This window comes from Procambarus clarkii, chromosome 17 (assembly GCF_040958095.1).
Source record: "Procambarus clarkii isolate CNS0578487 chromosome 17, FALCON_Pclarkii_2.0, whole genome shotgun sequence".
NCBI classification, from domain to species: domain Eukaryota; kingdom Metazoa; phylum Arthropoda; class Malacostraca; order Decapoda; family Cambaridae; genus Procambarus; species Procambarus clarkii.
The window spans coordinates 40,003,567-40,029,572 of record NC_091166.1 but is presented as its reverse complement, the minus strand read 5'-3'; the positions used below and the strand labels follow the sequence as shown (position 1 = coordinate 40,029,572).

The window sequence follows — 26,006 nt, the reverse complement described above, 5'->3', positions numbered from 1 at the left end:
TCAAAACCATCCATACCTGGTACATCTATCAGTCCAAGCTAGTTGTACTCACCTAGTTGTGTTTGTTAGGTTAAGCTTTGGCTCTTTGGTCCCGCCTCTCAACTGTCAATCAATTGGTAGATGTGCAGGTAGGTAGATGTACAGATCCAAGTGTGTTTGTGTAATTACGTACACGTATGTGTGTTGTGAGTGTACATGTACACATACACTCGTGTGTATGTACGTATTTGTGAGTGTGAATATGTTTGTGTTGTAAGGTAAGAGGGAGAAGACATGTGTAGGGAGGGTTGAGGGAAGCAGGGAAGGAGGCAGGGAGGGTGGGTGAGGGGAGATAGGGACGGAAAGAAGGAAGGAGGGGAGATAGGGAAAGATGGAAGGGAGGGATACAGGAAAAAGGAAGGAAGAATGGGAAGGAGGGCAGGATGCAGGGAAGGAAGGTGGGTGTGGGAGATAGGAAAAGAGGGATGAAGGAGGGGAGATAGGGAAGGATGGGAGGAAGGGAGCCAGGAAAGAGGAAGGAGGGGAGGGAGGGAGTGGAGTAGGGCGGGAGGAGGTGGAGCAAGGGGGGTACCATGGAAGAAGCAGCAACAGTAGTGGTTTGGCCACCGTGCTGTGAGGACCACTCTCACTCCCAGCTTCCCTGCTGTGCGCCTCTCATACATAAACACAACATTTGATAAGTGAAGTAACATCACGTATTACTTTTACAGTTAGCATGTGTCTAAACAATGTAGTTTACACATGGGGGCGCCGCAAGTAATATTGTACACAAAGTTGATGGGTGAAAAGTTGGTTGAATAACTCATGAAACAGTTTACTGGGGCCAGTACGCCAAGGTTGATGACCCCCATAACAGTTGACTTAAAATGTCTCAAGATCACTTTAACTGAAAAGATAAGCTTTTGCAAACATACACTAAATTAAGGTAAGTTTAAAGGCGTTCAGTAATTATGTAGGCCTATCATCACCGGAATTGAAATTAATTAGGTCAACCAGCATCGGAAGTTAAGTTACTTAAGTCTAACAACCGGAAATAAAATTACTAAGGTTTTCCAATACTGCTTTTGAAATTAATTAAGCCTACCACCTCAAGAAGTTAAATTAATTAGGGCTACCAGCACTAGAAGTTAAATTACTTAGGCCTAGCAGCATCGGAAGATAAGTTACTTAGGTCTACCAGCACTGCATTTGAAATTACCTAGATCTACCATCACCGGAAGTTAAATTACTTAGACCTACTACCTCCACCGCAAGTTAATATTCTTGGTATATTCTACATTGAGAGTTATATTACATTTTTTTTAGATATATACAAGAGTTGTTAAATTCTTGTACAGCCACTAGTACGCGTAGCGTTTCGGGCAAGTCCTTAATCCTATGTTCCCTGGAATACGACCCCCGCGAAGAATTGTTTTTACAACCAAATACCCATTTTACTGTTGAGTTAAACAGGTACAGTTAAGGATTTGCGTCCAGTAAATCCTCCCCGGCCAGGATACGAACCCATGACAAAGCGCTCGCGGAACGCCAGGCGAGTGCCTTACCACTACACCACTGAGACTAGAGACTTAGGTCTACCAGCACTGCATTTGGAATTACATAGGCCTACTAGTACCAGAAGTTAAATTACTTAGGCCTCCTAGCACTGAAAGTTAAGCGACTTAGATCTACCAAAACAGGAACTGAAATTATTTAGGCCTACCAGCACCGGAAATGAAATAACCCATCCAGCACTTTCCCGCTCAATAAAACTCAAAAATTTGCGCCTGTTATTTTATATATACTTAATTTATAATACAAATGTTTAAAATGTAAATGCTATATTATACATTTTCTATCAAATTATATGTATATGAATGTATATACAGTGGGAATCACAGTAATGTATTATACAATGAGAAACATGGTAATGTATTATACAGTAGAACCATGGTAATGTATTATACAGTAGGAACCATGGTAAAGTATTATATAGTGAGTACCATGGTAATGTATTATGCAGGTGAACATGTGCATCAGGTGAAAGGCAACGTGCCCGACCGTTTCTGCCCAGCCTGGGAACTGAACCCGGGTCCCATGGTTGTGACCCGACAGCGTACACTAGTGTTGTACAGGACTGTACGAGTGTTGTACAGGACTGTACGAATGGTGGCCAGCATACAGGTCAGCCTGGCAGTCAGACAATTATTAAGACCTAAAACTGCCTTGGATGATACTACAAAATATACAGTGAAGCATTAAAAAAAATAATCCACGTTTCTATGTATTATGTATATATGTATTCATATGTGAAGGCATATCTATTCATTTGGCAAATATTCAGAACTATAAAAAAAAATTCTTACTCCGAGTATATTATATATATATATATATATATATATATATATATGTAATAAATTAGAAGATAGAGTAATTAAGCCTAAACAAGTTTGGTTAAAATTAGCCTGTTTCACATTTTGTTATGCTCTTCAGGTTAATGCCCAACCCACATGGGCTGGACGGTAGAGCGACGGTCTCGCTTCATGCAGGTCGGCGTTCAATCCCCGACCGTCCAAGTGGTTGGGCACCATTCCTCCACCCCCTCCTCCGTCTCATCCCAAATCCATCTCCTGACCCTTTCCAAGTGCTATATAGCCGTAATGGCATGGCACTTTTCCTTGATAATTCCCTCTTCAAGTTAATATTGCAAACTAGTGCCCAATTGTTTGGGTGAACAACAGTTCATATTTTGAACGTTCAGTCCATAGTAGTTGAAGAGTTAATCATTTTGGGAGGGTAGGTTAGCGTATGTATCAATGTGTGTGTATGTATGTATATATTTATGTATTGACCTTGATGAATTCTGCGTATGTATGTGTGAGTATATAAATAGAGTAATAGTGTGAGAGAGAGAGAGAGAGAGAGAGAGAGAGAGAGAGAGAGAGAGAGAGAGAGAGAGAGAGAGAGAGAGAGAGAGAGAGAGAGAGAGAATTAAAACAAACCAAGGTATTAAGACAAAACCAATTACTCACACGTCGCGAATTTCGCATAACAGTCTATTTTTAAATTTAAAATCCATTACAATTCTTTAAATAAAATTAAATTCCCACAAATCTCATAATCTACAAACATTTATTATCAACACAAAATAAAATAAAAAAAAAATATATATATCATTCAGTCACACAAGAAAATGAATTCAAATCTTCTAAAACGCTTGTAAATGAAAGTTATATTACGAAAATAAGTGAACAATAGTACTGTAATTGTCAAGGTCTTATGAATGAGGCGATTGGATTGTAGACGTTGCAATAAAATTGTAGATGTTGCAATAGGATTGTAGACTGGAGGAAGAACTGTATATTTTTGTAAGAGGATTTCATAGGCTGCTTTAGCATGTGATTGGCTGGAGATTACAGGGAAGGAACGTGGCAATGAAACAAACACACGGATGTTAATTGTCGTAATGCAATTGTCGAGCTGTTGTGGGGTGGCAAGAAGATTAATTAACTAATTATTCTTTTATAGTACCTCTTGTGTAACTTTCTCCTCTTTACCCAATGGTGCTGTTATTGATGGTGGGAGCTCTCTCTCTCTCTCTCTCTCTCTCTCTCTCTCTCTCTCTCTCTCTCTCTCTCTCTCTCTCTCTCTCTCTCGCTCTCTCTCTCTCTCTCTCTCTCTCTCGCTCTCTCTCTCTCTCTCTCTCTCTCTCTCTCTCGCTCTCTCTCTCTCTCTCTCTCTCTCTCTCTCTCTCTCTCTCTCTCTCTCTCTCTCTCTCTCTCTCTCGCTCTCTCTCTCTCTCTCTCTCTCTCTCTCTCTCTGTCTCTCTCTCTCTCTCTCTCTGTCTCTGTCTCTCTCTCTCTCTCTCTCTCTCTCACTCTCTCTTCAAATAGCCCAATGGTTTCCGTTCTTATTAACGCTGCGTTCAATTATGTTCAGCTTCATATGTGTGTGTAACACTCAACACCCAAACAAAACAACAAATACAAGCGAATCAAAGTTTTTTTTTTGTTCCCGGTAACAAAGTATCTATTGACATTTGCGTGAAATTGCAGCTGATAACAAAAACATGCAGTATATTTACTTGTTTACATATGCATACGATTTATATAACGGACTCCATGTTTACAATAAAACAATGTTTGCAAAAGTTGGCATTCATTTGAACTATTCTTTATGATACAAAAAAAAGGTATGTGTCTCCGACTGTATCATTGTGGTAAACTTGTATGGTCTCTATACATGTATCAGCACACATGTACTGTCTTGATACGTCAATCTACTAAACTGTCTCTCACGGTTTTGTAGATTTCATATTCTTATTCAAATATAAGAATATTTGATTAAAGTAATGATAACATGAACAATAATAAACACCAAAGCATCAATTACAAAAAAATAAATTAATACTGAAAAACAGTAACGAAAGCCACGAGAACAAACAAGTCATAAAAGCAAAAACAAAAGTCATAAAAGCAAAAACAAAATTTATGAAAGCAAAAACAAAAGTCATAAAAGCAAAAAACAAGTCATGAAAATAAAAACAAAACGAAAACAACAGACTCAAAAGCAACGACAACAGAAACAAGATTATAGATTCTAAGATTAATAACAAAAATAATAATAATAATAATAATAATAATAATAATAATAATAATACAGGTAATTATATAAATAACACCTGGATGATTTGGGGATTGAAGACATATTAAGTCAGTGTGTGTGTGAGAGAGTGTGTGTTTGTGAGTGTGTGTGTGTGTTGAGAGCTACGCTCGTAGTGTCCCGTCTTCCCATAACTCTTTCTCATATGACACTTTGAAACTACTGACGGTTTTGGCTTCCTTCTCACTTAACTTCTTCCAACAGTCTACAATTCAGTTTGCAAAAGTGAACTTTTTTTCGACAGCTTTGCTTCCTTAGTTTGAACCTGTCCCCTTGTTCTTGAACTTTGCCGTTTAAAAAAAAATCATGTCAGTTTTGTCGTTTCCTGTTACTATTTTGTACATAGTGGTTATATTACCATTTTTCTTCTATCTTCTAGCTTTGATATATTTAACGCCTCTAACCTCTAACCTCTCCTTGTAGCTATTGTGTTTTAGTTCCGGGAGCCAATTAGTTCCATGTCTTTGCAACTTTTCCAGTTTAGTGATGGCTCTTGAGATATGCGCACTATACAACCGCTGCATATTTTAACTTTGGTGTAACAAAGATTGTGACAAATTTTGTTAATATTTCGAGATCCACGAACGATTCAAATGATTGGAAATGGATTCAATTCAATGATTCAAAGGTTGGAAAGCGTAGCATATGCTCCTCGCACGATGTTCTTTATGTGGTCCTCAGGGTACAGTTTCCCTCTTCCTTGCTGCCAATGTAGAAGATTGGAACAATGTTGGCTTTTACCCATATATATCTACCAAAACTCATGTACACAAGGATGATTGAAAAATCAGTTGAAGTGGAGTGTTGAGTTCAGATAGGCATGCTTTCAGAACCCAAGGTAAAACTCCATCTGGACCAACTGCTTTATTCTTACTTAGATCCATGAAGATTTTCATCCACTTCGCCTCGAGACACCTCTAAGTGCTCCATGTTATCCTCTGAAATTAGTATTGTGTCTGGTTCTCTGAAAGCTTCATTTTGCACAAACACCCTTTGGAACTGTTGTGTTTGTTTAGTGTTTCACACGTTTCCTTGTGTGTGTGTGTGTGTGTGTGTGTGTGTGTGTGTGTGTGTGTGTGTGTGTGTGTGTGTGTGTGTGTGTGTGTGTGTGTACTCACCTAGTTGTACTCACCTAGTTGTGTCTGCAGGATCGAGCATTGACTCTTGGATCCCGCCTTTCGAGCATCGGTTGTTTACAGCAATGACTCCTGTCCTATTTCCCTATCATACCTGGTTTTAAAATTATGAATAGTATTTGCTTCCACAACCTGTTCCTGAAGTGCATTCCATTTCCCCACTACTCTCACGCTAAAAGAAAACTTCCTAACATCTCTGTGACTCATCTGAGTTTCAAGCTTCCATCCATGTCCTCTCGTTCTGTTACTATTCCGTGTGAACATTTCGTCTATGTCCACTCTGTTAATTCCTCTGAGTATCTTATACGTTCCTATCATGTCCCCCCTCTCCCTTCTTCTTTCTAGTGTCGTAAGGCACAGTTCCCTCAGGCGCTCTTCATACCCCATCCCTCGTAGCTCTGGGACGAGTCTCGTTGCAAACCTCTGAACCTTTTCCAGTTTCATTATATGCTTCTTCAGATGGGGACTCCATGATGAGGCGGCATACTCTAAGACTGGCCTTACGTAGGCAGTGTAAAGCGCCCTAAATGCCTCCTTACTTAGGTTTCTGAATGATGTTCTAACTTTTGCCAGTGTAGAGTACGCTGCTGTCGTTATCCTATTAATATGTGCCTCAGGAGATAGATTAGGTGTTACGTCCACCCCCAGGTCTCTTTCACGCGTCGTTACAGGTAGGCTGTTCCCCTTCATTGTGTACTGTCCCTTTGGTCTCCTGTCTCCTAGTCCCATTTCCATAACTTTACATTTGTGTGTGTGTGTGTGTGTGTGTGTGTGTGTGTGTGTGTGTGTGTGTGTGTGTGTGTGTGTGTGTGTGTGTGTCTTAGCATGCGAGGCTACATACATATCAACCTATCCCAAGAGATTTCCATCACCAATGCCTGAAGAATCAAACGGAACGCTCTGATTTCATTTTGTGATAAGGCCTTCTGGTACACGGGTTGGTTTGTGTTTACTATTTGTATCTCCAGAATCGAGCTATTAGCTCTTGGACCCCGCCTTTCTAACCAGTTTATTTTTCCTCTATTATGTCTACTACGTATATGTTTCTTACACATGCACACATCCCTGAGAAGCAGTCCGTAGCAGCTGTCTAACTCCCAGGTACCTATTTACTACTAGGTGAACAGGTGCACCAGGGTGAAAGAAACTCTGCCCATTTGTTTTTGCCTCTGCCGGGGATCGAACCCGGGCTCTTTGGACTACGAACCCAGAGCGCTGTCAACTCACCCGCGAGGCCACCTAGTCCTAGTCCCTAGTTTGTGTATGTGTATGTGTATGCGTATGTGTGTATGTGTGTATGTGTATGTGTATGTGTGTGTGTGTGTGTGTGTGTGTGTGTGTGTGTGTGTGTGTGTGTGTGTGTGTCTGTGTACGCACTCACATACAGTGGGTTGATTTTAAGCTTCTCTTCCCCTCATGTCAGCCTATAACTTACAGGTATACTATTTCTAGACATTTTGGGTTCTGTCGTATCTATATCTGATTCCGTGTGTGAAGTCTGATTCCATAACCATTCGTTGGTTATGGGATTTTGTACGTTGTAATCATGTCACTCTTGGGTCTTCTCTCCTCCAGTGACGTGAAATACAGTTTTGTCTCTCTGTCATCCTGTCTCTCTCTCTCTTTCTCTCTCTCTCTTTATCGTATATAAATTTAGCATGTAAAACTATGCATGGAAAATGATCTGAGGACACGAGAAATATTTGAAGCAAAATCATACATCCAATTTTGCTCTAAAACATAAAATATTAAACTATATAAAAACAGGAGAGTTGTGGTGGAGGTGCTAGGAGGTGGGTGGGTGGGTAGTGGGCAACTGGAGGTTCTGGGTGTTAGCGAGTGGGCAGTGGGGCGGGGCTGGGAGGTGGTGGGTCGGCATTGGTTGGTGACTGACATGCAGGACTCAGTGATGATAGGTGGACACCAATGTCCAAATTCAGGCGGTTTAGTGCGATTAAAATACCTCAATTTGGACGCTTCCAAGGGCCACTAAACATGGGCCTCGACAGGATAAGTTCTCAAGGTATACCTACAGTTAGGCACCTATCAGTACTTCGTTGCAAATCGAACATTACAATGGGTATCTATGGACGAATGTTTCACCAACCTTGCATGAGTTAATTGGGACTAGGTACATGCCAATATTTAAGGCCAAAACGTTCCCCCTCATTGTGTTGATGACATTACTGTCTGACTGAGGAAGTTATTGTCAACATTACCAAATAATATTCTGGCTTCGTGATTTCCTAAGAATGTTTTAATTTATGGTTTGGTTTATTAATTCACTATTACACACTGGCTTTATATAAGCTCGTGGAGAACATCAACTCTTAGCTCGCTGCTTTGTATCATAATAGACGCTAGTCTTAGTTAAAAATACCAGACAGAGAGAGAGAGAGAGAGGTTGAGAGAAAGTTAGAGATAGATAGACGGATAGATAGATAGATAGAAAGATAGAGAGAGAGAGAGAGAGAGAGAGAGAGAGAGAGAGAGAGAGAGAGAGAGAGAGAGAGAGAGAGAGAGAGAGAGAGAGAGAGAGAGAGAGAGAGAGAGAGACGTAACTCTACAAGTCAATAAGCCACATCTGTTACAACGAAACACATCATTCATCTTTATATATGTCACAAACGTCTGCGATGACACAATGTGCTTATATAGGGAGCGAGAGCTTTAATCTCTCTCTCTCTCATTCTCTCTCTCTCTCTCTCTCCCTCACCCTTACTGCCCCCATAATGGATAAAAGCTGCCTGCCAGACATAATCTGCTCTCCTGACACATGCCGTAGAATCAAACAACAAATGAATGCTTAAAAACATGAACAAATATACAGTATTATATTTTTGGATATATGTGAATAAAAACTTATTTATTATAAAAACTTTCGCAAGAAGCATCATTAAATAAATTTATAACCCCCCCCCAAACAAAAACAAGAAGATGAACTAAAGAAACAATAGATTGATATAGAAGAAAACAAAAAGGAAACGCGTAGCAATCATGAATTCAGCACAAACCCTTTTATTGGATATTTTTGTGATGGGGAAACTCCGGTAAAAAAGATGGTTACACACTAAGAGTTCCGCCCATAACGAACCTGTGTAAAACCCAACGCGCCAAACACACACCAAAACTACGACGTTGGTACAACGTTCGAACAAGTTTTAACACCTCCTAACCAGTTATAACAACCAATATAGCAGGTTGTAGCAACGTTCTAATACGTCATAAATATGTTAAGCCAAGATGTAAAACTTTATTACAAGTTGTAACAAGCGGAAAATAGAGACAGTTTCGGTTTGTGTTTCCAGGGAAAACCCTTGTATTAAACCCTAAAACCCGATAAACTAAACCCGTGAATTAAATTATCTTGCCTATAGCCTATGGGGCCTGACAGCTCAGCGGACAGCGCTCGGGATTCGTAGTCCTGAAGTTCCGGGTTCGATCCCCCGGTGGAGGCACAACCATATGGGCAGAGTTTGTTTCACCCTGATGCCCTGTTCACCTAGCAGTAAATAGGTACCTGGGAGTTAGACAGCTGCTACGGACTGCTTCCTGGGAGTGTGTAACAAAAAGGAGGTCTGGTCTTGAGATTTTGATTCAAGGTAATCAAGGTAAGGTGGTCGGGGACCGGGCCGCGGGGACACTAAGCCCCGAAATCATCTCAAGATAACCCCCAAGAAGATATCATTAATGTCACTAACCCACTGGTAAATGGGTGTTGAGATCCCTTAAAATTTCTGGTATGTTTACCTTTTTTATTGTCAAAAGTGTCGATTTTTTAATTAAATGAGTGAATGTTTTGGTCTGAGTTACCGTTGAGTGCGGTTGTGTAAACCATGATGGTTTACTATGGGAGAAATCATTTTAATGGTTATTGGTTACACTGGCAGAATCTGGGAGTTCTTTCACTGCTGTATATGTATGTATATGTATGTATGTATGTATGTATGTATGTATGTATGTATGTATGTATGTATGTATGTATGTATGTATGTATGTATGTATGTAATAATAATGATAATAATAATAATTTTGATTAATACAATATATACAAAGGATATGATGTTACTCTGACAACATTCATTGTACCGATTAAACCAATTCTTGACAGACAAAATAATCTCTCCGAGCGTCTTAGCCTCAAGGCTAAGAGGGTGCAAGACGGCTTCCTACGGCTCAAGAGTTAGTTTAGCCACCTATTATGCACCCCATACCAGTCCCGTGGGCGGTGGTGGAAAGGGTTACAGAGGCACATAATGGGTTCGGAAATTGTACCTCACAGTTCATTTATTTAGGCACTAAATAAGCTGTACACTACTCCTGCTCCACACCCACCCACCTGGGCGGCAGCGCTACACTACTCCTGCTCTACACCCACCCACCTGGGCGGCAGCGCTACACTACTCCTGCTCCACACCCACCCACCTGGGCGGCAGCGCTACACTACTCCTGCTCTACACCCACCCACCTGGGCGGCAGCTCTAACTGCCGCTTAGTTAGCTGTTAACCATTATTTGCTGTTAACAGTTACCATTATTCTGAGGTAATGGTGCATCAACTGCACCATTATCTACAGTAAATAAACTATGGAGACCTTTGGAGTCTTGGCAGTACACCATTATTAAGTATTTACACATTTCTTGAACACTACTAATGGTGTTGTCTCTCAATTCAACGATATTTTAGCTTTCAGTTATATAATGACGCAAAGTACGTGAACAGTTGTGCTGAGAGAGTTTACACTTAGTCAAGTGTTGGTCAGCAGGTGATGCACTCTCCCAGAGGCACTTGTAGCCGAGCCTAAGCCTAACAGTGGTAACATCTAGAAGTCTGCTAACCTTACTGGATGACCCATAGACGCGCGGTTCTTCCTGCACAAGAGAGTGATGACAGATGGAGTAACTGGTGCGAATTTCACTTTGCCTCAAGTCTACGTGATTCTGCAGGTGATGAGTCACAATAACGTGGCTAAAGTAAGTTGACCAGACTACACACTAGAAGGTGAAGGGACGACGACGTTTCGGTCCGTCCTGGACCATTCTCAAGTCGATCGACTTGAGAATGGTCCAGGACGGACCGAAACGTCGTCGTCCCTTCACCTTCTAGTGTGTGGTCTGGTCAATCTACGTGATTCTGTTGTTTTTCCCGGAATATTACTGCCCTCCGGGTGCACAAAGGGAATCCAAAATGGTAATCAATTCCCCTTTTACAAGCAAAAATTTTGGCTAACTCATCAGTTCTCTCATTCATTCGTAGAGCAGTACGGGAATACGGGAAGGATTCCACAGAAGACAAACTCTGATTCCATAATTATTTCATTATAGCTGTGTCTAGCTTCACATACAAGCACGTCACAGTTATGCCTTGGGGAGCTGAGTGAAGTCAAGGATGACAAAGAGACTCTTACAATTAACGTGTCGACTTTGGACTCATATTCTCGTTCGAGTGCAAGCGATCATATACTTTCCCTGAAACATCTTGAATACTTATACAAACAACTAAACGCTCTTCTTGCAGAGTTTCTGTGCACAACAGAGGTGTTTGATTCGGTAATTCAGGAAAGTGTATCTGATAAAGCAAAAGTTTGGTTGGTGTAATATCTTGAGGTTATCTTGAGATGATTTCGGGGCTATTTAGTGTCCCCGCGGCCCGGTCCTAGACCAGGCCTCCACCCCCAGGAAGCAGCCCGTGACAGCTGACTAACACCCAGGTACCTATTTTACAGCTAGGTAACAGGGGCATAGGGTGAAAGAAACTCTGCCTATTGTTTCTCGCCGGCGCCTGGGATCGAACCCAGAACCACAGGATCACAAGTCCAGCGTGCTGTCCGCTCGGCCGACCGGCTCTCCGTGTATCTGATGGTGAGCTAGAGTGTTTTATCCTGAGTTAAAGGCAGAGTTTTAGCGTGATGTGTTAAGGCTTCTGCTGGTTGTTAGGGGAACAAGGATAGGTTACAGGAGCAATAAGTTTGGGTAAGTCCGCCCTTCACAACACATACGTCAACAAGAAGAAGAAAACAAAACCCAAACAGAAAACGATAATTCAACCAAAACCGAAAAAATGAAATAAACGAATAAGAGAACAAAAACCAAAAACAGGATACAAGGAAAAAGCGCCATTACGCTTGGGTAAAATGCAATTCTAAACTCTTGCACGCTACGGCCGCCTGAAAAACCCGGCCCGTAACAAAGTGTATGGTTGGTGGAGTTCGGATATTAGCTCGCCTTTCATGCAAATTAACCTTTTTTATCCGAATATTATGCGCGGTACGTGGTCACGGACTGGCGCCCGTGGACGCTCTGTGGCGGGGTGCATGAGGAGCATGAGGAGGAGCATGAGGAGGAGGAGGAGGAGGAGGACAAAGAAGAGGAACGCCAAGAAAGTTAAGATAAAGCATATGTTACAATAAGGCTAATAGACGGTGCATTAAAAGTTAAGCCACACTACCTCGCAGACACTATTAGGTAAGTACTGATAGGAAAGCAAGAGAAGGAAGAGAGAGATAAAAAAAGATGAGGGGGAAGAGAAGGGGGGACGAGGCACCACCACCACAATCACCACTACTACCACCACTACCCCCCCCCCACGATCAATCAAAACCTACAATTATATTTCAATAAACATTCGTAATCCACGAAACTCCATCAAATATTCAAATATTTGAAAACACGTACAAAAAACACCCCTCTTGAACGCCTTCACAAATTTATTCTTCCGTTAAACGAATGTAAATAAACTGAAAATGTATTTCCTTGAAAATTCCGTTGCAGACGAAATCCGAACATAGGTTTTATCAACTACAGATCTCGCATGATTTTGATGGACTTAAATTGCAAGGATTTATTTTCATGGATTTAAGTTAGAAGGATTTATTCAGCTAAATTCAAGTTGCAGTTGCGTGGATTTATTCTACTAAATTTGAGTTCTAAGGAATTTAATCATCATGATTTTAAGTAGCAAGAATGTATTATGATGGATTGAAGTGGCAAGGATTTATTCTGGTGGATTTTGATGGGCTGTGAATTAACATTTATTGGCAAGTGTTCAGGTAATTTATTCAGTTATTTGATTGTACCGCAAATATTACTGGAAATATTGTGAAGATATATTATATTAATATTTGTTGATAATTACAGACACAACTTATCTGGCTGTTAGATTCTGGCTATTATTATCGCTGCTGTGAATACTTATACTACTACTACTATTAGTACTTATACTATACTACTACTACATTACTATTTCTACCGAGAAAATATTGTGGTACTGGGGGAGGGGAATTAAACTTGCGTCTATAAGGAGCTGAAGTTTTATTACAATTACTACTATATATATATATATATATATATATATATATATATATATATATATATATATATATATATATATATATATATATATATATGTCGTACCTAGTAGCCAGAACGCACTTCTCAGCCTACTATGCAAGGCCCGATTTGCCTAATAAGCCAAGTTTTCATGAAATATTTGTTTTTCGGCAACCTAACCTACCTAACCTAACCTAACTTTTTAGGCTACCTAACCTAACCTAACCAATAAAGATAGGTTAGGTTAGGTTAGGTAGGGTTGGTTAGGTTCGGTCATATATCTACGTTAATTTTAACTCCAATAATTTTTTTTTTACCTCATACATAATGAAATGGGTAGCTTTATCATTTCATAAGAAAAAAATTAGAGAAAATATATTAATTCCGGAAAACTTGGCTTATTAGGCAAATCAGGCCTTGCATAGTAGGCCGAAAAGTGCGTTCTGGCTACTAGGTACGACATATATATATATATATATATATATATATATATATATATATATATATATATATATATATAAGGTACAATAGTTGTGTTTTTAGAACGTTTGGTGATTAACTGTTATATTCTCGCAAAAGTGACAAACAAGCATAGAATTACGACTAATAATAATATTTAACGCTGGAGAGTGAATCTTACAGGAGCACAGAGCCCAGAGCCCAGAGCCCAGAGCCTAGAGCACAGAGCCCAGAGCACAGAGCCCAGAGCATAGAGCCTAGAGCCCACAACACAGAGGTCTCTAGTGTTCAATTGGGGATTTGGGAAAAAATAAACAGGATCTACTGTTTCATATTTGGTGGTTTGGGAGAGCGGGAAGGGGGAGGCGGTGTCCGGAATTCTACCTTCTGGAGATTGAGGGACAGCAGGTTCAGGTGTCTTTCCCCTAAGGCTAGCAGACCAGGGGTTAGCTGTCTGCCCCTAATGCTTGGAGAAGAGCCGGGGTTAGGTGTCTGTCCCTAGAGCTTAAGGGAGACCAATAGGGGTCTGGTGCCCTCTCCTAGGGCTTGGGAGACGGAAGGGTTTAGGGAAGTATCAAGACATATTTACGAACTATTTCACTAACACTGAAGTTATCGTGTTTTAGTTGCAATAATAAATACTTGTTTACATTGATTCAGATAAGGCAGGATATTATTTTGTCTTACTGGATGGCTTTATCGTGTTCTTCCTCTTAACTGTGCGTGTCTGGTGCTGAGTGTAAGTTAGAGCTGAGAGTCAGCACTGTGTGGGGGGGGGGGGGGGGGGGGGGCTGAGTGCAAGTGAGCTTCGAGTGCGACTGAGTGCTAAGTGTGGGAGCGTTGGATGCGTGAGCGTTGAGTGTGAGTGCCTTACAAAAAGGTGCCGGAAAAAGAGGTAATATATGTTTAAGATGGAGACAATATACTCATAAAAGGTGCACTTAGCTAATTGCTTTCCTTAAGTCTACGGTGACACAAGTGGAAATAAGTCTTTATTTAGCAATATATGAACCAGATACCATTACTGAAAGACATTATATAATATATATATATATATATATATATATATATATATATATATATATATATATATATATATATATATATATATATATATATATATATATATATATATATATATATATCATCTCCCCAAACGTACATGGCACCGTGATGTGTGTATAAAAATTTATGTGTATTGCGAACCTGGGGCTGGAGTTGTACCTACCAAAAATGCTAGCCACTGCACCACGACCCAAGATTTACTTCCTAATAACACTCATATTATTCTTTTTATATATTTTCTCTTCTTTTTTTTTACTTTTTAACTATTCCTTGTTTCAGTTTCCTTCCAGTCTTCCATGACATGCTGCAGGCTTCTCTTATTCTCTTCCACATATACAGGGAAAGAGAACTTCAGAGTCAGAGGAGGTGGTCTGGAGAGGAAGGTCAGGGGAGGATGATCGGGATAGAGGAGAGACAGAAAGAGAACATCAAAGAGACAGAGAAATAGAGCTTGAGAGACAGAGAAATAGAGCTTCAGAGAAAGAGAGAAGTTGAGAGAGAGACACAGCCAGAGACTGTGGTAGCGTAATACAGTATATATCTCGATGTAGTGAATGTAATAGCAATGGCAACACGAGAGGACGGTAATGGGTCCTTACAGCGTTCTCCACTAAGAGAGGTCAGGGACCAAGGTCTGGGCAGGGAGGTCTGGGCCAGGGAGGTCAGGGGCAGGGAGGTCAGGTGCAGGGAGGTCTGGGGCAGGGAGGTCAGGGGCAGGGAGGTCAGGAGCAGGGAAGTCAGGGGTAGGGAGGTCTGAGGGAGGAAGTTCAGGGGAGAAACTCCTGGAGACAGAGGTCTGGTGTGGGAGGCCTGGCAAGAAAGTCCTATCCTTATGGTATCAATGTAGTCTTTCCGTACACAAGACTGTAAAGGCAGACTTCTAAATGGTACAATAATCACAGCCTTGCAGCAATTTTTACGTGTGTCAGGCGGTGGAGGGGCACACTTGCCTGTGTGAAGACACAGGCGGTGTTGATACGTACACTGCATGCTATTGCAACTGCAGCAGATATACACACGGGTGACTAAAACCTTATACTCAGTGACCAAGTTGACATCTTGGCTATGGACTCTGACTCTTCACAAGAGTGAATCACATGAAGAGGCAAGTGCTGAACCTAGCAAGCAAAGCATCCACAAATCATACAACCCTAAGAAGATTATCTCATACTTTCTCGACATCAGGGGTTGCAAAACCTTACATGAAGTACAGTTTTACTCCAGTTTGAACAATCATAAGGAACAGTGTAACGAGACTAATCATCTCTAATCTTGACCCGTTCTGACCTGACTGGTCAGGGCATGACCATTCACCTTCAACATGGAAGAGTTGACTGTGGCTAACTGTTATATATACAGCCTAAGGTCTCCAAGGTTCCCCACTTGACCACAATATGTGGACAACCAGAAATTGTCAACCACAACACAATATGCTCAGCCAACCACAGCTTCACCCGGGCTATGCTGTTCTCAAGAACATGACTCCAACAGGCTGACTCGCATTTGGAACACGTTCTCTCAGCACGGAGATGCACGTGAGTACGTTCTCTTAGCACGGAGATGCACGTGAACACAAGTAAACTGACTATATGAAGGCTCTGGCACACACACACACACACTTGATTCCAACTTCATCCTGTACCTAATGTGATCGTTAATTAACATTAAATATAGTTTATTCAGCATAAAATCTAAAAAAAAATCCTCATTAAATAGAGTAGTTAAGAGAGAGAGAGAGAGAGAGAGAGAGAGAGAGAGAGAGAGAGAGAGAGAGAGAGAGAGAGAGAGAGAGAGAGAGAGAGAGAGAGAGAGAGAGAGAGAGGGAGAGAATGTGTGTGTGTGTGAAACTATATATTTTTTCACCTCATGACCTCGTTATTAAAGTAAGTTTCCACACAGGTACTCAAATTATATAGTTCCATTTACTTCTCATTACTGTAGCCCGGTAGACTGCCTCGTCCACACTAACACCCAGAGTATTATCTTAATTATATTTGTAATAGTCCAAAGTAAATCTAAAACTATTTATTGTGTTCTGGAAAGAAAAAAAAAATTAAGAACCAAATTATTTTATTTTATACTGATGATATAATTATTTTTGATATTATTATTACTGTTTTTAGGGAAATATATATTATATTTTATGCAGTTACGCTGTTAAAGGTATAATACTTTTGCTGCTAGGTCCCTTGTAGACAGTTAACGTGTACAGGCGTGATTGTGTACAGGCGTGATTGTGTACAGGCGTGATTGTGTACAGGCGTGATTGTGTACAGGCGTGATTGTGTACAGGCGTGATTGTGTTGGTAGGGGATTGTGATGGTAAGAAGTGTACTGGCCGATTGCTACACTGACGGGAGCCGGTCGGCCAAGCGGACAGCACGCTGGACTTGTGATCCTTTGGGTTCGATCCCAGGCGCCGGCGAGAAACAATGGGTAGAGTTTCTTTCACCCTATGCCCCTGTTACCTAGCAGTAAAACAGGTACCTGGGTGTTAGTCAGCTGTCACGGGCTGCTTCCTGGGGGGTGGATGCCTGGTCGAGGACCGGGCCGCGAGGACACTAAAAAGCCCCGAAATCATCTCAAGATAACCTCAAGAAGATGCTGGTGAGTGTTGATGATCTGACGTATCTCTCAAGCATCTCTACTCAACCACTCTTGCAGTTTAGACTGACTCATGACGATATCTTCTTGTTGTTTTAGATTCAGCTCCTGGGAACCAAAAGTTGGAAGCAGCACGGGCTATGGTGATCCCGTTGTATTCTTGGACCCCGCCAACCAACCGGTATTCGAATGGTGTACAGATTCTCTAATACTTTCGGATCGTTTTATATTTACATATGAATCTGTGTATAGAGTCTGTCTCCATCGCTTCACTCCCTACCTTCGTCGATTTCAATGCTACTCTAACAGAGAAGAGGTTCTTGTTAATATACATAAAATGTAGTTCATTTCAACAAATGATGTCTACCGTCCTTAACCCTAGTATTCAGCATGTGGTGATCATGTCTTCCTTGGTGCATCTCTCTCCCAAACATATGAGGTTGAATTCAATTCGTCTAGGCTTTATCTAACTTACTTTTGTGTTTGATTAGAGATGGATTCCTTGCGGGCGCCGCACAGTCCAAAACTAATCTGACATACGTGGAATACAAAATCTCAAAGGGCTCTTTATTCACTGAAGAACCTGTCTTCTCACCAAATACGTTGGATATGTTTATATATACCAATCCGTTAAGAACGCGACGTACTTGTCAAACTGAAAATCACCGTAGTATCGACGTCTGTTGTTGTTTAAGATTCGCTACCTGGAACAAAAAGTTCCAAGTAGCACGGTCTATGGTGAGCCCGTAGTGTGTTGACGGTTTTGTGTCTGGGCCTCGGAAGGTAAGGTGGGTTGCTAAGGCTATACAGTTGTATTTGTTACGCAGTGGGAAAACTTAATAACGAGCTGGATGTCTCGCTTCCTATATAAACATTTTCATACAGAATAAATAGAAGAAATGAAACCTTAATAGATATTAAATGGGAATTTAGAGATAAATTATAATTATGGAATTCTTTTGGCAAAAGGTTGGCAAAAACAAACAATTCAAACTTCAAACGAATGATTAATGCCCCAGATCTAACTTGCAACAGCTAAAGCAACTAAGAAAGCAATGTGGAACAATAAATAACTAAATAAATAAATAAAAAAATGAATAAATACATAAATAAAAATAATACAAAATAATAATAATTGTTATTATTATTATTTTATTTTTATCCTACTGTTAAAATAATGATTACCATAGCCAACAACATTGTTCTATTACAGCCACGAAGGGCGTATGCGCGTCGGATTCAACAGCATCTCCCAATTTGCCTAAGTGACCGAGCCTGATGCAATAATTACAATTATTGCAATGCGATAACCTCGATAACTATTGCAAACGACATCAACGACGAAGCGTGATCCTCGTAAAGTTTCTCTCTTTATCTCTGTCCCCCCCCCTCTCTCTCTCTCTCTCTCTCTCCCTGTTTATCTCCGTCTCTGTTTCTTTCATTCTCTGTTTATCTCTCTCTCTCTCTTTCTCTCCTCAATGTTTTAAACTAAGACTCAGGCTCCATTAGGTAAGTCACCGAGGTTCCTAGTGAAACTGCAAGTAAGAGCTGTTATCCTACATCATTTCATCTGAAGTCCGCCGCTAGAGACTCATTTATTCAAGATATTCCTTTTTGTATTCAATTAGGAATAAACTAGCTTTAATGCTAAGTAATTGTCATACAAGGAAGAGGATGACCCAGTAGCCGACTGTGTACCAGATCCTTCATGTAATCGGCTGACTTTATATCCCACGTTTTAACCTGTTGAGGGAATAAGTGCTAGATGCCAGTCAGCCTAGGAATGAATGATTGCTGATGGAGTGATGTTCTTCCGAGAGGCAGTTTCAGCATGAGGCTGTCGATGGCTGAGAGCCTTGTGTCATGGGTTCCAACTACTGGTTGTCCACGAAGTTGGGCCAGGTACGGAACTTTGAGAATGTCGGCCTTGTACGTAACAGTAGGACCCTCAACGTCACGACGGTAGTGGAGACTGATATTTACACCAGTCCAACCAGGCTTGGTCAAGACTCCCCACCTTCTCCAAAAATTCCGTTCTCCACCTTTTCCAAAATTCTGATGAATGATGGGGCGTAGGCTATCCAGGAGAGGTGTGCATACTCAAGATGGGAGCGAACTTGTGCCTTATATAAGGTGTTGCCACCTCTGCTGTCAAGAAGGTGAGATGCGGAAAGGGCTGTAAGTTTCCTAGCGTCTTTGTTGGCCAGGTTAAGCACGTCGAAGGTTTTCATGGTCATTGAAGAGACAAACCTTATTTCCAATATGTCCATCATCTCTGAACCCTAGGTTTTGACCAGCCAATTGCAAGGCTGTCCGATATGTAATATGGTGGTTAGTTATGACCATTGCCTGTGCTCCCTCAGCCTGGCCTCTCTCTCTCTCTCTCTCTCTCTCTCTCTCTCTCTCTCTCTCTCTCTCTCTCTCTCTCTCTCTCTCTCTCTCTCTGTCTGTCTGTCTCTCTCTCTCTCTCTCTCTCTCTCTCTCTCTCTCTCTCTCTCTCTCTCTCTCTCTCTCTCTCTCTCTCTCTCTCTCGTCCTCGCTAGTGTTTGTTACTCTCTTCTCTTCCTATTCTTCCATTCCCTTACTCCTACATGCTCTCTCTCACAGTCTTTTTCCCCTTTCAATTTCTCTTCTTCCGCCTCTCTGTTTCCTTTCTGTCTCCCTTCCCATTTCAATGTTTCCATACCACTTCCCTCCCTCCATTTCTCCTACCCTCCATCCCTCTCTCACTTCTCTCCTTCCCTACCTCCCTCCTTCTCTTCCTTCCCTACCTCTCTTCCTTCCCTCCTCCTCTCTGCCGTTTTTCTTTCCTCCCTTCATCACTCCTTTTCGTCCTTCCTTCCCTTTCCTTCCTCCTAGCGTCGTTCCCTCCCTCCCTCCCTCCCTCCCTCCATCCCTCCTTCACTGCCTCCCTCTCCCCCTACCCCCGTCCCTCCATACCCCCCCCCCCTCCCTTCTTGTGCTGCCGCCACTGAGTTGATTAATTCAGCTGATTTTAATCCTTAATTAATTATCATTATCTTCTTTCCTCCGTGTAATCCTCACCATTGAAAAAGATAATCCTCAATCATTTTTTGAATTATATTAATTGATTTCAGAGGATTTTGGTGTTTTATGTTTGATTTCTAGGTGTGTGGGCCTTTGATCTGCTCGGAGAAAATTAGTGTATTCACACACACACACACACACACACACACACACACACACACACACACACACACACACACACACACACACACACACACACGTACACACACATACACACATTCTCAGCAGGGTGGCTGAGTGGACAGCGCTCTAGACTCGTGGACCTAGGGACTAGCGTTCGATCCCGGCAGTCAGAGGAAAAACAAATGGGCAGAGTTTCCTTCACCCTGATGCTCCTGTTACCTAGCAGTAAATAGGTACCTGGGAGTTAGACAGCTGCTCCGGGCTGCTTCCTGGGGTTGTGTGTTGTAGACGCGTGTGTAAGAGAAATATATGTAGTAGACATAATAGACGGAAAAATAAATTGGTTAGGAAGGCGGGGTCCAAGAGCTAATAGCTCTATCGTGTAGATACAAATATTAAGTACAGGTAGTAAATAAGCAGTTAAAAAGTCTAAGCTACGGACAAAGACGAGGGAATTGAGTCTCACCACGCTGGAGACGAGCAATAGGGTGGGACATGATAACGACATATAAGATTCTAAAGGTAACTTACAAAGTAGACAAAGCTTTGAACAGACAAAACTGTTCAAAATAAAGAACAGCTGAAAACCGATAAATAAAGGAAAAAAATAGAGGCACAGAAATGTCAGAAAAAACTTCTTCACCGTATAATTAATAAAAACATGGGATGAAATAATAAAAAAAGTAGATGAAGTTAATTCAATACATAATTTTTATATCAAATTATATTAAGAACTATGAGAGAGTATCTGGAGAGATGGGGCTTGGGAGCTAACGCTCGACGCATCTAGTACACCTTGGTAACCTCACATTCATCAATACAGATAAACTAACTCACCAGTTCACCGTCTGAGATCTAAGACGAAGTTTTCTTTCACTTGCCATGTTCATAGCGCTGATAACATTAAGACAAGACATAACTCTTTATAATTACTTCATTCTCGGAACCTCAGCGTCTCTGTCGTGATATTTATTCACCAAATAAACAGGAGGAATACAACACAATCATTATTAAATATTCGCGATATCTCTTACATGAAAATGGTTCGTTGTGCTTTTTAGAAAGATATAATATTCTGCCTACATGTCCTTTCTTATGTAGCCTTTCCCCCCCCCCTCCCCCCCTCTCTCTCTCTCTCTCTCTCTCTCTCTCTCTCTCTCTCTCTCTCTCTCTCTCTCTCTCTCTCTCTCAAATAACGTTCATATTGAAACTGCAAGCAAGAGCTGTTATCCCACCTCAGCTCATCTGAAGCATAAAGAGGATCTACAGGTTCAGTACTGTTCAAGACGATCCCGGGATGGGATCGAAACAGTTCAAATATACAGTTTACATTTACTCATGTTTTCAAAATAGTGGGTTATTATATTCATATATATATATATAAATAAACGCTGAACAACCACCAACAGACTGGACGCCAATCCTTAACTGTCCGCCGCTGTTCACCCAACAGTGAATGGGCACCTCGTTGTTAAACGATTGGGCGGGTCGTATTCCGGAGAAAATTAGGATTAAGGACCTGCCCGAGACGTTACGCGTGCTGCTGGCTCTACAAGAATGTAACAACTTGTAAAACACACACATAAATAAAAAAGTCAGAGAGAGAGAGAGAGAGAGAGAGAGAGAGAGAGAGAGAGAGAGAGAGAGAGAGAGAGAGAGAGAGAGAGAGAGAGAGAGAGAGAGAGAGAGAGAGAGAGTGATCAACGTATAAACATTACAACAACGTACACTCTAAAACAATTTCACATATCCGGACTCCCGACCGTTTTAACTCATCCGGACTCCCGACCAGTTTAACACCCGGACCACCTACCGGTTTAACACCCGGACCACCTACCGGTTTAACTCACCAATCGGCTAAAAGAGAAGTTGTATAACTCGTCGTGTATATGATGGGGATTTAAAAGTATTTCAAATATATTTGTGAAGCACATCCCATCAGTGAACTAAATTATTATGATTTTGCTTCATAAAAATATGGTATTAGAGGGAGGGAGGGAGGATGAGAGGGAGTGAAGGGGAGGGGAGAAATAATTGGAATGAAGAAGGTAGGAAGGAAGAGAGAGGGCAGGAGAGAGGGAAGGAAGGGAATAAAGGAGGGGGAATGAAGTGGACTGAGCAATGGAGAGATAGGGATGGAAGGAAGTTGGAGGTGAGGAATATAACGGACAGCAGGACATAGCGAGAAGAGAAGGATAGAGAAAAGGAGAGACGCAGGTGGATAAAGAAAGATATACTGAACGACCCACACACACCGAGAGATTAGTTAATACATATAATCCACATTGTCAAATAGACAGATAATTAGATGGTTAGACAGACAGATAGAAGGATACAGACCGACAGTGGGGCAGGCCAATGCATGAATATATTAGACCGTTAGTCAATCCAGTTGATATCTAGACAAACCGATTGATAAAAAGAGAACGATAGACAGACTGATAGATGGGTGCAGGGCGACAGAAGCAAAGACAGGCTGGAAAACCAATACAGAAAGGCAGGTGGAATCACTGATTAACATACCAATAGAAAAATAGACAGATATATCACTCAATAAAGAGGCAGATCGACAAATGGATATATTGGTTAAACGATAGCTCGGTAGGATATGTAATCCGATAGATAGACGCTGATAGACGGATAGATATGCAAACAAATGTATTGACATAGAGACAAATAGAGTTAATTATACTCTAACATACCCAACATACAGATAGACGAACAGATATACACTGATATCGAGATCGGTCGATAGATAAAGAGAAGTAATATAGATAGGTCGATAGATTTATGAACATAAACAAAGGGGGTTTACACGGAACAAATTTAAAAAGACATTATTAAAAAAATAATATCACTGGAATTTTAAGCGAAAAATGCTTGATAAATCACAAGCCTCGTTGTAGTGTAGTTTGTAAATTGGCGAATAAAATATGCCAAAATTGTTATTGATTTCGTATACTTTTTTATTTCTGAGGGAACTACGTCATATGTATATGTTGTCACGGGCACGCATACACGAACATGTATATGTATAGATACCTATATGAATATCTACAGAAACGTATGGGATTCGATGTATGCATGTATCAGATACAATAGTCATAATATGGGGCTCTAGTGCTCTATTTGGCTCCCTGTCTTAATCCTGAGTCCAGAGGCTCTAGTGCTATCTTGGGCTCTCTGTCTTCATCCTGAGTCCAGGGGCTCTAGTGCTATCTTTGGCTCTCTGTCTTCATCCTGAGTCCAGGGGCTCTAGTGCTATCTTTGGCTCTCTGTCTTCATCCTGAGTCCAGGGGCTCTAGTGCTATCTTTGGCTCTCTGTCTTCATCCTGAGTCCAGGGGCTCTAGTGCTATTTTTGGCTCTCTGTCTTAATCCTGAGTCCATACACTGTATTTGTTTGTTTATTTTTTACGATTTTAAACTTTTGCAAACGGTGGTTAAATGTTGAAAATCATTTGGGGACAACTTTTTCTGTTAACTTTCTGTTATTTTTCTTCTATTTATCTGTCTGTTTCACTGCCTTTTGTCGTTTTAGTAAAACCTCAAGTTCCCTTATTTTCCGTTCTATTTTTGTGCTAAATGTGGCTCTTCCATCTCTTCTGCCGCTGTCAACTTGAAGCTCAATCTGGGACCAGGCTGCCAAGCTTATGTCAACAACAAGACAATTTCACATGTCACAAGAGGATAAAAATGACAAAATTCCCCAAATAACTTCTCGAAGTATATGGGTACCACCTCTGGTGCAAGTGTAGGGACCCACAGCCTCAGAGAAGAAAATAAAGAGTACTCAGAGAAGACCTTGTGGATCCTCACTGAACATTGATATTTTCTTCTACCACCCCTATTCTTTTTGTATGTGTGTGTGTGTGTGTGTGTGTGTGTGTGTGTGTGTGTGTGTGTGTGTGTGTGTGTGTGTGTGTGTGTATATATATATATATATATATATATATATATATATATATATATATATATATATATATATATATATATATATATAACTTTATTTTAAAATTTCATTACACAAGAAGGGTTACATCATTGGTTACATGCAGGGTACAAGGCTACTTGTCACAAGTTGTACAGCTCCTCCAGCTCCTCGGATGGCAGGCAGGAACCATGGATGCAGTGAGCATTTCCTCTCTGGATCGCCACACTAAGGCGCTGAAAGAGAAAACTGGCGGCTCTAGGGTCTCTAGTTGTTTCAATTAGCTTGGACCCCAGCTCCTTCAAAAAACTAGCAGCACTTTTACCCCAGGAAACAAGTGTCTCTGAGGCAATGGGGACAAAATTGTAGTGGTGATCAAGGTCTCTGTATTTAAGCGACTTTTCTGTTTCCCGGTGATTGGCAGTACCTCCTGCCTGTGCAGCACTGAAGTTAAGATAGGTGTTGGTTAAGGTTGATACGCAAGTGTAGTCCCACACCAACTGTCTACTAGGGGTTCACAGTGATCCCGTCGGGGCGACCGACAGGCTCATCTGAGTTGCGGGGCATTAGGTAACGGGGCTCTCTCTCTGCTGGATAACCGGTTGTGGTAAGGCTTCTCTTGATGATGTCGTTAACCTCGCCGTTTCTTGCATGCCATCCTCCTGTCGTTTGGCAGAGAAGGCCATGCCGTCCACTGCCTCGCCGCAAATACACCTGTATTTGGTGTGGATTGGAGCAGCGAGGCGGAGAGTCACAGTAATTCGGAGGGCCTGCGGTGTGAGACGAGTGCCGGTTGCTGACATTGGGGTTGCTAATAGGAAGTCACCTGCATTGGGAGCTGCTACAGCTCTAAGTCAGGCAGTGTCATGTGGTGTTGTCGCAGCTTCTAGGCATGTCGCAGCTTCTTGGTCGACAATGGGGCGATGTCTGCTGGATTGCTTATGAGTTTCAGAAAAGTAAATGGGCTACCCCATCACTGCCTAATGCATTCCATTTGTCTACTGCTCTGGCACAAAAAATTCTTTCTGACGTCCCTATGGCTCATTTGGGCACTCAATTTCCACATGTGTCCCCTAGTGCGTGTGCCCCTTGTGTTAAATAGTCTGTCTTTATCTACCCTATCAATTCCTCTGAGAATCTTGTATGTGGTGATCATGTCCCCTCTAACTCTTCTGTCTCCCAGTGACGTGAGGTTTAATTCCCGTAGTCTCTCCTCGTAGCTCATATCCCTCAATTTGGGTACTAGTCTGGTGACAAACCTTTGAACCTTTTCCAGTTTAGTCTTATGCTTGACTAGATATGGACTCCATGCTGGGGCTACATACTCTAGGATTGGTCTGACATAGTTTTTTTTTGTTGCAGGGATATTTCTGCGCAGTCCCTAAGCCTCTGGCTGGCCCACTAAACTGACATAGGTAGTATACAAAGTTCTGAATGATTCCTTACGCGAGTGTCTAAAGGCTGTTCTTATGTTAGCCAACCTGGCATATGCCGCTGATGTTATCCTCTTGATATGGGTTTCAGGGGACAGGTCTGGCGTGATATCAACCCCCACGGTTTTCTCTCTCTCTGACTCTTGAAGTATTTCATTTTCCAAATGATACCTTGTATCTGGTCTCCTGCTCCCTACACCTATCTTCATATGTGTGTGTGTGTGTGTGTGTGTGTGTGTG

The 26,006-nt window shown here is 41.4% G+C and overlaps 1 protein-coding gene across 1 annotated transcript in view; it reads left to right on the top strand.

The window, feature by feature from the left end:
* The first annotated feature begins 606 nt into the window (after positions 1–606).
* The window catches only part of LOC123772414 (uncharacterized), a 189,349-nt gene continuing 163,949 nt past the window's right edge, over positions 607–26,006 (top strand). The window contains exon 1 of the mRNA XM_045765542.2: positions 607–925. The gene's annotated coding sequence lies outside the window, so the exon portion shown is untranslated. The remainder of the gene's footprint in view (positions 926–26,006) is intronic.